The 13059-nt window shown below is 42.2% G+C and overlaps 1 protein-coding gene across 1 annotated transcript in view; it reads right to left on the reverse strand.

Annotated features, from left to right (window-relative positions):
* LOC134853054 (proteasome subunit alpha type-6-like) overlaps window positions 1-13059 on the reverse strand; it is a 354898-nt gene that overhangs the window by 170708 nt on the left and 171131 nt on the right. The gene's annotated exons all lie outside the window — the stretch shown is intronic.

The raw sequence follows: 13059 nt of genomic DNA on the forward strand, positions 1-13059 counted from the left end.
TACTGCGACGATAAATATTATTAAAATAATGAAAATGTCCCAGAATAAACCGTTGATTTTCTCAGATAAATATTAGATAAAGGATTTTAGTTTGGCCTTATATTTTTAAAATTGGGTTAACCTTTGTCGGAAATGCCATATAAAGATGAATCATGAAATTTACTTAAGATCATTTCAGGGATGTTGCAACAGTTTGTCATTTGAGATGATGTTGTGACCTAACTTTATTAAAAATTGAAAAAAAACTGGTATAATTAAAAGTTTGTCTCGTCAAAAAATTTTCGAGAGATGAGTCCAATGAGAACAGTGTTTCATTTAATCCTCGAAAAAAATAAATTCAAAATTTTTTAGAGTATTTGGAAGCTTCAGCTAGGTTTTAGCTTAGTTTCAGCTAAAATAAACATTGCTTTTGATTTTCAAAGTAATATGAAAACACGCCATAGCTCAAACTAGAGCAATTTTTCTCTTATTATAATTTTCTGAGAGAAAAAGTACAAATTTCTATAATGCAGAAACCACAAAAAACTAGTACAATTATTCTTCCATGATACTAAGAAGAAAAACGTTTTGGTTCATTTTATTTTCTACAATTGTAATTTTCTACATATTGTAGAGCTTTCCCCATAAAATGACAACAAGACTGCTCGTATCAGGGCGAAGCCCTGAATTTTCCGACTGCCTTTTAAGGTTTAGGGAGCATCAGCAAAAGCATAAAAAAACTAAATGAAATAAAATAAAATGAGAATTTTTTCTAAAATTTGAAATTTTTTGTAAAAATCATCCCCCCACACGCCATATAAAGTACAAAAAGAGATTTCGTTCCTTGTAACAAATCAATTATGGCAAATAAGCTTCGTTCAACCAATTTGGAACGATTTATAAGACGGATTAAATCTCCGCTTACGCGTTAATAGCGCGTTAATTGTCCCAAATTGGTCAAAATGGCCAAAATGGCAATTTTTAAACCCTCATAACTCTACGAAAAATTATCACAGGTGAAATATCTTTTCAAATTTAAGCTCAAGACAACAATACCTTTTGAATGATATAAAAAAATTCCGTCAAAAATATAAAAATGGCTAGTTAAAAAGTCGAAATTTGTCTGAAGAAAAAAAAACCCACCCCGAGCACAAATATTCCGTTACTTTCGTATCGAAAGTCGGAACAATTAGCAAGACTCAAGACTTCAGTAACCTTCGTGTTATTTATATGGTTTGCATCGGGCGATTCTTTCTGAGTGTTTTAGCATAATTGAAAGATCCAACTGTATCTGACGTATTTTTCGATAAATCCGCCAGCAATTTATCAAAATTCATATCAAGAAGTGTTTGCCGAGCTCTTTCATTGATTCGTCATGATATTTTTGACCAAGAGTAGTATGATTTGTTTTTGGCAGATTCCGTTTTTATTTGACTACAGAATTGGTTCCTGGATAAGTCCTTGATTTGATGAATGTAATGTTTTGCTCTGCAAACTTTTTGTCAGCGTCCTTAGTATCGACTTTATCACGAGACGAAAACCAGCTTTTTGATTTGCAATTAGCACTTGCGAAACACAATTTGGGGTAACTGTATAAATGCTCAACCTAGAGTAATAAACAAAACCAAGTTTTTCTTAATCAGGCTTCCATTATATACAGTGGTTCCTAAATTAAATTTTTCAGAAATTTCTATAATTTCATTTTTTGTCGCGAAATAAACAAACTTTAATATAAACGCAGTTTTCTGGTTCACGGCACACCGGGGATGTCAGACCTTCAGACCTTCAAGGCGTTCTCAGTCACGTCCAATCCTAAGTATTGTCATACTAAGGGCATCCCGATTAATTTTGCCATGTAACAAATGTTAGTTTTGAATAGTCATGCAATCTTTCAACGAATGTCTCTCTAATTCATAAACGTTTGCCTCCAGATAATGCACTCGATTATTGAGGCACAAAACGTTAAAGTATTTTCCCTTAAGGCTTTCAAATAACGCCCTTGTATTAGAATCAATAGATTCTTTCACGTTTTTGATTTTTGAATGGAACACTGACGTCGTTTTTGCTGTTTTTTTTGCGTTGGTTGCAAGCGTAAAGCAAGAGATTTAGAACCAACCATACATCGAGTTCGTTACAAGAAATAAATGTCGTAACCTAATTTTGAAATGATTCATTACACTCCCCTCTTAAGTCGTGACTCCAGCTGAACTAAAACGGTTCCAACCCGTTTTTCTAGTGTTCAGAATGAACAGATTGAAGTTTATTCTTTCTAGCTAGTCATTGAATATCAAATTTCCATCGCCAATCACGCTAGTTTCCAAAATCTCAACGAATTAACCATAAATAACACTTTCAGGGGCGGATTTAGGGGAGGCGGAGGTGCTGGACCCCCCCCCCCCCCCCTCTTCCTCAGGGATTCGACCCCCTGCCGACCCAAAGGGTCCTTGCTTTGTACTATTTTCCAGTATCCATTTTTGGTGATTGACCCTAAAAATGTTCTAGAGGCGCCTTTGGCGCCAATATATACTAATTTTGAGGGGGGAGCGCGCGCCAAAAAAACGCAATTTTTTGGTCAAAATTTTTCAAAACTGCCTTAAAACGCGGCGCAAGAAATTTGGCCAAAATAGGGACAAAAAGTGCTTTGGGAGAGCTCCAAAAAATCAAATTTGAGTCAAAACATTCTGCTTAACTGTGTAGCAATCTAACTGTGTAGCAATTCTGCTTAACTGTGTAGCAAATTTAACGACAAATTTTAGACTTTTCAACATGGACAAAGTTTTTACACCATCTGAAAAAACTGGCATCTTGAGCTCAAAATTTGAAGTGTTTTCAGTTCCAATTATTTTTTGCAATGATAGAAAGAATTGAAAGTTAAGAATAATTAGTTGCGCAAAATTTTCTTCCAACGTCTAGTGCAGGCCACAAGCTAATCCGACTCAGCAATAAGTTCAAAACTTCTGCAAATTGCTTTAATGGCAATAAAATTTACTTGTTTACTCGAGTTTGTTTTCTCTTTCAGCTTATTACAAAAACAAACTACACTATTTTGCAAAGAACTTCAAATCATTGAAAATTGGTAAAATTTGATATTTAATCATAATTCACATAATTTGTGCAACCACCGTTAGATTTTTTTTAAATTTGTTACATATATCAGTACTGTAGAATTGGTGATTCTACTGTATTACATGCTATAGTAACCTGGGCGTAAGACTGATTCGTCATCAAGTTAAGATTGAATTAAAACTTGTAATTGCTTCAGTTCATGGAATTAATCCTCCTTCTTAGCAAAAATAGGCAATGGAATAGCTCCCAGCAACTCCCCCCAACTCGGGAGCTACTGGAGCGAACTTTACGAAATTCAATGGGGTGATACTAGAGATGATTTGACCCGGGCATGCAAAGGGCCGGACCCGCTCGACCCCCCGAGGCCGAATGATAACGGTTCCCGGAAGTTCAAATGGCCCCACCGGAAATCCTTAACTACTGGTTTGATTGAGCTCATTCTTATGTATGTGGTAGCCCTAGGCGAGGGAAGCTTAAGTTTGAAGTTTCGGAACCCCAAGGTCACCCCGACCCGATTTATGCCCTAAGCAAACAAACCCCCGCCCGACTTCCGGAGGCTGTTCCTCAAACCCCAATGACCCTAGGGAGCTGAAATTTACAGGGATGATAGATAGTGACATGGTAAATCGTATGTTAGGATAAGGACCCGATTGGATGACAAGGGCACGGGCTATTAGCACTTGGGAAAATCACCCCTTGGAGGTGTTAATAAGCAATTTGCGAAAAATAATGCGCGAGGGCATATCGATTTTATGGCATTTATGTGTAGTATGATCCACCCCGGTAAAATGGACCCCTGTAAGTCTTAGTTCCCAGTTGACCTTTCCGGTGCTAATTGACCTTTTCCGGGAAAAGTGATAATGGACCTTGAAATTGGGATAACTTGGGATGTATTTGTCAGATATGGACAAAACTTGGTAGATAGGACCCCTATGTGACCTCGAGCCGATTACGGGAGATTTGACCCCGGGTTGACCTCTATTTGACCTTTCGCAGTTTTAGCCCCATAACCCTTAAATTCAGCACCGGAAGTTAACCCAAATCATATGTTTGGTAATCAGGAAGGGTAATGGAGCTATTTTATGGATCTTGGGCGGTGATTAGTAGGTATGGGATTTTGTTTAGGCATTTCCCTGAATTCGATGGAATATTTTGGTTTAATGTAAAGTGGTATATTTTGGAATTATTAAGAGTTACCTAAACAAACATTGGGTTCAATTTAACTTGGTGATTGAACTATTAATAGAAAATACGTCAATGGCACAGAAAAGTAGTCGCATATTATTTTGGCGGTATAAACACGGGAAAAGGGGAATTAAATAATCTGAATGTTAGGAATGTACAGGATATTCCATTGGCTTCTGGAGGGTATTTTATTGACTCGATTGGACCCCAGTTAAGGGAACGGCAAACCCTGAAGGTCGATCAGGTTGAAATTTGAATAGGTTACGTATGGGAATTTTCGGATTATGATAAACGGGAAATTAAGTTCACTGGGAAATTATCCCAGTCACGGGAAAAGGGCAAAAGATACGGGAAATTTAAATAAAGTCCTTGGGCATTTTGATATGTAAATATAGCTTGAATTAAGTTGAAGTTGCATTTGTTATTTGCTTAGCATAGCTTTGGTTGGCATTTTGAACTTGGCATTTAAATTAATGTGATCATGCTGGGTTTAAGAACTGGAACGCTGCGTAGGAGGCACATCAGTAAAAATTAAGACTTATGCGGAATGTCAGAACTCTAACTATAACTAAAACTCAAATAGACAAATATTATAGAGAATAGCAAGCAGCTTATCCTTAAGCAGAACAGAGTGAGCTACTATTAAGAGTAGTTGGTTCTCAGTTAGTTAGAGAACAAATTGGGCTACAAGCTAAGGTAGTCGCTTGATTCTCAAAGTCAACAGAGAACGAAAGTGGACGAAGACTAAGTAAGTCGGTTGGAAGAATTTCAAAAAGCCTTAAAGCAACAACTTCGTGAAAGTTGTTAATTTATCGGGTGAGGTGATTTCTTTCTAAAGTACTTTCGGGATTAAACTGTAGCTCTGAAGATAATTAGGGTTGAAAATAACTGACTGTTGAAGGCAGTTAGTTAGTTAGTTAATATAAATCGCAGACCCTTTTCTTTAATTGAACGATTAATTTATATTCCAGCCATTTATAGGCTACTCTGTATTTAGTTATATTTATTTCTTAAGTCATTCTTATTATTGGAAATTTTGTTGCGATCGACTATTGATTGACGAGTGAGATACAGTCGGAAGAGCACAGATCACGGGGCAAGCAGCATAGTACGATACAGAGAAACCAACCACCAAATCAACCCTTTTGGGATTGTAAACAGTACCGGGAATCGGTTGCCCCACTGACCCCAGTACTAAAGGGAACATATTGCGGCGGTGCGAGGGACAATAGCGAGTGAGAAAAGCCGGCCTAGAGATATTGTGAATTCCCCTGCGTTTACAGTGGCGCTCCTGGGTGGGCGCTGTTCTGGATTGTAGTTGCAACGACTATTTGTGCGTGAATACGAGCATTGCGAACGAACGATTGACAAGCGATGGCCCTGAACGATCAAGACAGACAACTTATGGCAGAAGCTGCACTGGCAGCGGCGAATGCACTTGACAGGCAGCAGGGAGTGTTCGGGTTTGGTACGATACGACCAGATCGGTTTCCCTCGAGCAGTTATCAGAACTGGCAAGACTGGAGGAAACACTTTGACTGGATAGCAGACGCCAATCGATGGGACGATGAACAGGCCAGGATGGTGCTGCCGACTTGTCTGACAGGCTGGGCATTGGATGAGTTCACGAGTATGCCAGCTCACTTTCGAGAGGAAGTTGACGGGTTCGAGGAGCCAACGCTCGGCAGAATGCTCGCGGAACTCGATCAGAGGATGATGCCATTTCAGACACAATCAGCTGCGAGGGCTGAATTCAACAACCTCATGCAGAAGGAAGGCGAGGGCTTGAGAGATTTTGCAAGACGAGTGCGATCCTTGGGTGAAGTTGCAAATACAAAACTGGGAGCTCAAGCCCGAGACGACATGAACCGCGAACAGTTCACTGATGGACTGTGTGATTTCGAGCTTCAGGAAATGCTTCTGCGAGAAGACCTCGAGAATTTCAACCAGGCGGTGGCCCGAGCACAGATTCTAGATATGGTACGCAAAACAGTCAGGATGAAGAGTCGGAGATGGCCAAATCACGTTCGGTTGGTGCACGATGTTCAAGACCTGACGACTGAGGCTGGCGGAGACAGTATGCTGACTGCCGAGACTCAACAGTTACGGAAGGAGCTGACGAGATTGCAGACGCACACTGATCTGAGGCTGGACCAAATGATGAAGGCTCAGAACAACCTGGCGAAGCAGATTGATGTCCAGAGTTCGAGGTATGAAGAGGTGAGATTGCAGATGCAGATGCAGGAATCACGCCACAACGATCTGGCGGCTCAAATGATGGCCCAGATGCAGAACTTAACGACAATGATAGGTAGGTTCGTTGATCCATGTAACCCCAAGTCAGAAAGTCACACCCGACAGGGAGAGAATCACCAACGTGATTTTGCGAACCCAATTGGGCGGCAGAGTGGAAACAACCCATGGACCCAGGGTGGTTGTTTTAATTGTGGACAGGTGGGCCACATAGCAAAAGGATGTCCCCATAGAAGCGCGAACCATTTAAACTACCAAGGGCCGGGACAGTAGGCGAGTTCGAAGGAGGATTTGTCCCGGCCGAATTTAAGAAACCGCAGGCGGAAAGGCAAACGCAAGCTACAGGAATTCAGTCTTGCGCGCGTTACGATATGAATGCAAATAATGATGGAGAAGGGCAGAGCGAGAATATATTGGAGCAGGAACAAGTTCTATGGATATTGGAACGAGTACCAAGGATCAGAGAGAACGACCCAAAGTTGGAAAGGAAACAGAATTCGCGGACGCGCATCGAGCGTGTTGGGATCAGTCATGACGTCAGCGATCCACGTGGAGCAGTCGTTAATGCTTGCGTAGGCGGAACCCATGTTGAGGGGCAGCTTGATACCGGAGCCACCACCGACCTCATAAGGACAGATGTTGCGCGGAGAATGGTTGACGCATCGGCAATGGAACGCTATGTAGGTCGACTGGAGACAGCAGACGGACAAATAATGGCGGTCGACGGAGTTGTCAGAACTCGCTTCAAATTGGGCGACATTGCCGAAGAAATCGAAGCGCTTGTGGTCCCGAAACTGAAAGCTGAGATGGTCCTAGGACTACGATTGATGAAAGAGTATCAGTGCTCTTTGGTGTTCAGTCGCGGAGAAGATTTCTTGTGGACGGGGTCGAGAGAAGGTTCAATGGTACCCATATGGCATTTGACTCATAGGCCTTCTCAGGAACGGATGTCCTCTCTGCCACATGAACCGGGCGGACAGATTGAAGGAAATCATATTCCAAGATCAGACATGCGGAAGAGGCTGATTGCGAAGTTAACAGCGGCAGTGGAGTCTCCTGACAAAATCTTGGAAGGATGGCCGACGAGTTATGACGATCACAGCATAAACGTGGTTCAAGAAACAAAAGTGAAGGAATACGAAATGTACGCGTGCCCAAAGCCTGTTTTATTAGATGAAGCTTTGAGACGAACTCGTGGAGGAGGCAGAACAGAAAGAGTTGCAGTGGTTCACGAGACAGAGGTGGACGAAGTAGTCGACAGCGACGCGATTCGACGGGAACGAAAGAACGAAGAGATTGCGACAATGCAGGAAGAAGACGAAGCGATTGCGCAAGTATTCTACTGGGCAGGAACAGCAGATGAGATGAACGATATGCCTTCATTGGGAACGAAACTTATTCCGAAGGAGCAGGCAATTCAGTACGGACCTGAGGCACTGGCCTACTGGTCAAGATGGGATGAGTTGAGTATTCGGGGAGGAATACTTTACAAGAAATGGTTCCAGAGAGATGGGTCGAAGCCGACACTTTTGACGGTTGTTCCAGCAGCAGGACGAAAGGAAATCCTCGGACAGTTTGATTCAATGGAGACCAGAGGGGGACAGCTTGCAACCGAGAAGATGTTGGCGAAGATACGACGACGATACTGGTGGCCGACGATGAGGACGGATGTCCAAAGAAAAGTCCAGTGGGGCTTAAGACAAGCCGCACAGAGTGCCAGTGGGAAAAGGAAACGAGCTGCGGTTCAGGCCCCTTTTGATCCCGGAATCAGATTCAGTACGATGGCAGTGGACATATTGGGTCCAATGACGATGGTGACGCGGACAAGAGCGAAGCATGTATTGGTGATGACGGACATGTTCACGATGTATGCGATTGCAGTCCCTCTTGTATCAACAGATGCATCAGACGTGGCTCAGGCAATTGTGGAACATTGGGTACTGAAGTTTGGAACTCCCAATGCTTTGCGTACGGACCAGGGGAAAGTCTTTGCCAGTAAACTGATCAAGGAGATGTGCCGACTCCTGGCAATTGATGTAACTCCGACTTTGCCATACAAACCCGAAGGTTGAGAGCTGACAGGGCGATATAACGATAAGATGACGAAGTTGATTTCAAAGTACTGTGCGGAGAACCCAAAGACGTGGGATACGATGTTGCCGTATTTGAGTTTTGTAAACAACACGACTATTCATCGGACGACGGGAGCGACACCATTCAGTCTGGTTCATAGTCAGGAATGCCAGTACCCCATTGACCTGTTCTACGCGAAACCTCACGACAAAGTGCTGACGAGGGATGGTTTTGCAGAGGAACTAGATGAGCTCTTCCGAGATGCTCATAGCAGTGCAAGAGAAATCGTTGGGATGGATCAACGACGACAGGAGGATCAGTACTGGAAAAAAGTTCATGGAGAACTATACGCAGCTGGAGATAAAGTCTGGGTGTGGGCAAAGGAAAAATTCAAGTCGAGGAAGCATTTTGATTCATGGGGAGGACTACAAGATGGACTACAAGTGAACTACAAGATGGCAAAGGAGTCAACTCCTAGCAAAGTCAAGTTCTTGCACTTCAACATACTGAAGCGATTCAAAAAGGAGACGGCACAGTCAGATGAAGCTACAAGCAGCAAGCGACCGACACCCTATCGGTCGGTTAACTTCTTCGATGACCCGGAGATGTATGATGAAGAGGAGTTGTTGTGGGCGAACAACGGGGAGGGTTTTAGCCATGATCCAGGCCCACGAGATGTCCCAGTGAGATTGTTGCCTGTGAGAGATCGAGCAGTCGAGCCACAATTTAATCCGCCCGGGAGGAATGTGCGAATTCGGGCGATGCCCGAACACTTCGCTGATCCACCACGAATGATGCGAGAAGTGGCTAGGCGGGGAGAAGATGCGATTGAGGCATACGAAGCGACGGAGATGGAGGCCAGAAAGGAAGAGGAGCCAGCGAATCAACCCTGTCAGGCGGAAGACAGACCACCTGGCGGGGTGATGGCTGCCGAACCGGTGATAGAAATGGGAACTGCAGATGATGGTGGTCGACCAACTCGAGTAAGGAGACCACCTGTACGGTTTGGAATTGACGAGTTTGTGAGTTAAAACTTACAATAGTAAACTGTCTCTTTTTTTATCTCATTAGTTGGTGTTTTTTTTCATTGAGTGCGATCCCACCTGAACTATTGTGCAGACAATTGATAGTGATGATTATGAATGTGAAAGGGTTGGATCGTACCATGAAGAGTAAAATTAATTCAGTTACGTCCCCTCTAAGGTTAATCTTTGTGCTATATCATTGTTTATTTAACAGGGACTAACTGTTGGGTCCGCGATATTTTAAGGGTAAGACTTTTAAGGGAGAGAAAACGACTAAGTGTTAGGGAGCATAGCGAATCGAAGATTTATGTAACTTATCATTAGGCCTTGTTAGGAGTTACTTTTAGCAATATTCGGGAGAATAATAGACTAGAAGGGAAGACTGTAGAATTGGTGATTCTACTGTATTACATGCTATAGTAACCTGGGCATGTAATAGTGAGTGATGGACGTAAGGACCTTATGGTAGGTTACAAGTACGAAGTTCATTTAAACTGTAGCTCTGAAGTGGTATATTTTGGAATTATTAAGATTTACCTAAACAAACATTGGGTTCAATTTAACTTGGTGATTGAACTATTAATAGAAAATGCGTCAATGGCACAGAAAAGTAGTCGCATAATATTTTAGCGGTATAAACACGGAAATAGGGGAATTAAATAATCTGAATGTTAGGAATATACAGGATATTCCATTGGCTTCTGGAGGGTGTTTTATTGACTCAATTGGACCCCAGTTAAGGGAACGGCAAAAACTGAAGGTCGATCAGGTTGAAATTTGAATAGGTTACTGACCTTATGGTTCATGGTCAGGAATGCCAGTACCCCATTGACCTGTTCTACGCGAAACCTCACGACAAAGTGCTGACGAGGGATGGTTTTGCAGAGGAACTAGATGAGCTCTTCCGAGATGCTCATAGCAGTGCAAGAGAAATCGTTGGGATGGATCAACGACGACAGGAGGATCAGTACTGGAAAAAAGTTCATGGAGAACCATACGCAGCTGGAGATAAAGTCTGGGTGTGGGCAAAGGAAAAATTCAAGTCGAGGAAGCATTTTGATCCATGGGGAGGACCTTATGTTGTACTGGCGAGAATGTCTGAAGTGAACTACAAGATGGCAAAGGAGTCAACTCCTAGCAAAGTCAAGTTCTTGCACTTCAACATGCTGAAGCGATTCAAAAAGGAGACGGCACAGTCAGATGAAGCTACAAGCAGCAAGCGACCGACACCCTATCGGTCGGTTAACTTCTTCGATGACCCGGAGATGTATGATGAAGAGGAGTTGTTGAGGGCGAACAACGGGGAGGGTTTTAGCCATGATCCAGGCCCACGAGATGTCCCAGTGAGATTGTTGCCTGTGAGAGATCGAGCAGTCGAGCCACAATTTAATCCGCCCGGGAGGAATGTGCGAATTCGGGCGATGCCCGAACACTTCGCTGATCCACCACGAATGACGCGAGAAGAGGCTAGGCGGGGAGAAGATGCGATTGAGGCATACGAAGCGACGGAGCTGGAGGCCAGAAGGGAAGAGGAGCCAGCGAATCAACCCTGTCAGGCGGAAGACAGACCACCTGGCGGGGTGATGGCTGCCGAACCGGTGATAGAAATGGGAACTGCAGATGATGGTGGTCGACCAACTCGAGTAAGGAGACCACCTGTACGGTTTGGAATTGACGAGTTTGTGAGCTAAAACTTACAATAGTAAACTGTCTCTTTTTTATCTCATTAGTTGGTGTTTTTTTTCATTGAGTGCGATCCCACCTGAACTATTGTGCAGACAATTGATAGTGATGATTATGAATGTGAAAGGGTTGGATCGTACCATGAAGAGTAAAATTAATTCAGTTACGTCCCCTCTAAGGTTACTTTTTGTGCTATATCATTGTTTATTTAACGGGGACTAACTGTTGGGTCCGCGATATTTTAAGGGTAAGACTTTTAAGGGAGAGAAAACGACTAAGTGTTAGGGAGCATAGCGAATCGAAGATTTATGTAACTTATCATTAGGCCTTGTTAGGAGTTACTTTTAGCAATATTCGGGAGAATAATAGACTAGAAGGGAAGACTGTAGAATTGGTGATTCTACTGTATTACATGCTATAGTAACCTGGGCATGTAATAGTGAGTGATGGACGTAAGGACCTTATGGTAGGTTACAAGTACGAAGTTCATTTAAACTGTAGCTCTGAAGTGGTATATTTTGGAATTATTAAGATTTACCTAAACAAACATTGGGTTCAATTTAACTTGGTGATTGAACTATTAATAGAAAATGCGTCAATGGCACAGAAAAGTAGTCGCATATTATTTTGGCGGTATAAACACGGAAATAGGGGAATAAAATAATCTGAATGTTAGGAATATACAGGATATTCCATTGGCTTCTGGAGGGTGTTTTATTGACTCAATTGGACCCCAGTTAAGGGAACGGCAAAAACTGAAGGTCGATCAGGTTGAAATTTGAATAGGTTACGTATGGGAAATTTCGGATTGTGATAAACGGGAAATTAAGTTCACTGGGAAATTATCCCAGTCACGGGAAAAGGGAAAAGATACGGGAAAATTAAATAAAGTCCTTGGGCATTTTGATATGTAAATATAGCTTGAATTAAATTGAAGTTGCATTTGTTATTTGCTTAGCATAGCTTTGGTTGGCATTTTGAACTTGGCATTTAAATTAATGTGATCATGCTGGGTTTAAGATCTGGAACGCTGCGTAGGAGGCACATCAGTAAAAGTTAAGACTTATGCGGAATGTCAGAACTCTAACTATAACTAAAACTCAAATAGACAAATATTTTAGAGAATAGCAAGCAGCTTATCCTTAAGCAGAACAGAGTGAGCTACTATCAAGAGTAGTTGGTTCTCAGTTAGTTAGAGAACAAATTGGGCTACAAGCTAAGGTAGTCGCTTGATTCTCAAAGTCAACAGAGAACGAAAATGAACGAAGACTAAGTAAGTCGGTTGGAAGAATTACAAAAAGCCTTAAAGGAACAACTTCGTGAAAGTTGTTAATTTATCGGGTGAGGTGATTTCTTTCTAAAGTACTTTCGGGATTAAACTGTAGCTCTGAAGATAATTAGGGTTGGAAAATAAATGACTGTTGAAGGCAGTTAGTTAGTTAATATAAATCGCAGACCCTTTTCTTTAATTGAACGATTAATTTATATTCCAGCCATTTATAGGCTACTCTGTATTTAGTTATATTTATTTCTTAATTCATTCTTATTATTGGAAATTTTGTTGCGATCGACTATTGATTGACGAGTGAGATACAGTCGGAAGAGCACAGATCACGGGGCAAGCAGCATAGTACGATACAGAGAAGCCAACCACCAAATCAACCCTTTTGGGATTGTAAACAGTACTGGGAATCGGTTGCCCCACTGACCCCAGTACTAAAGGGAACATATTGCGGCGGTGCGAGGGACGATAGCGAGTGAGAAAAGCCGGCCTAGAGATATTGTGAATTACCCC

The sequence above is a fragment of the Symsagittifera roscoffensis genome, chromosome 1, assembly GCF_963678635.1.
Source record: "Symsagittifera roscoffensis chromosome 1, txSymRosc1.1, whole genome shotgun sequence".
NCBI lineage: Eukaryota > Metazoa > Xenacoelomorpha > Acoela > Convolutidae > Symsagittifera > Symsagittifera roscoffensis.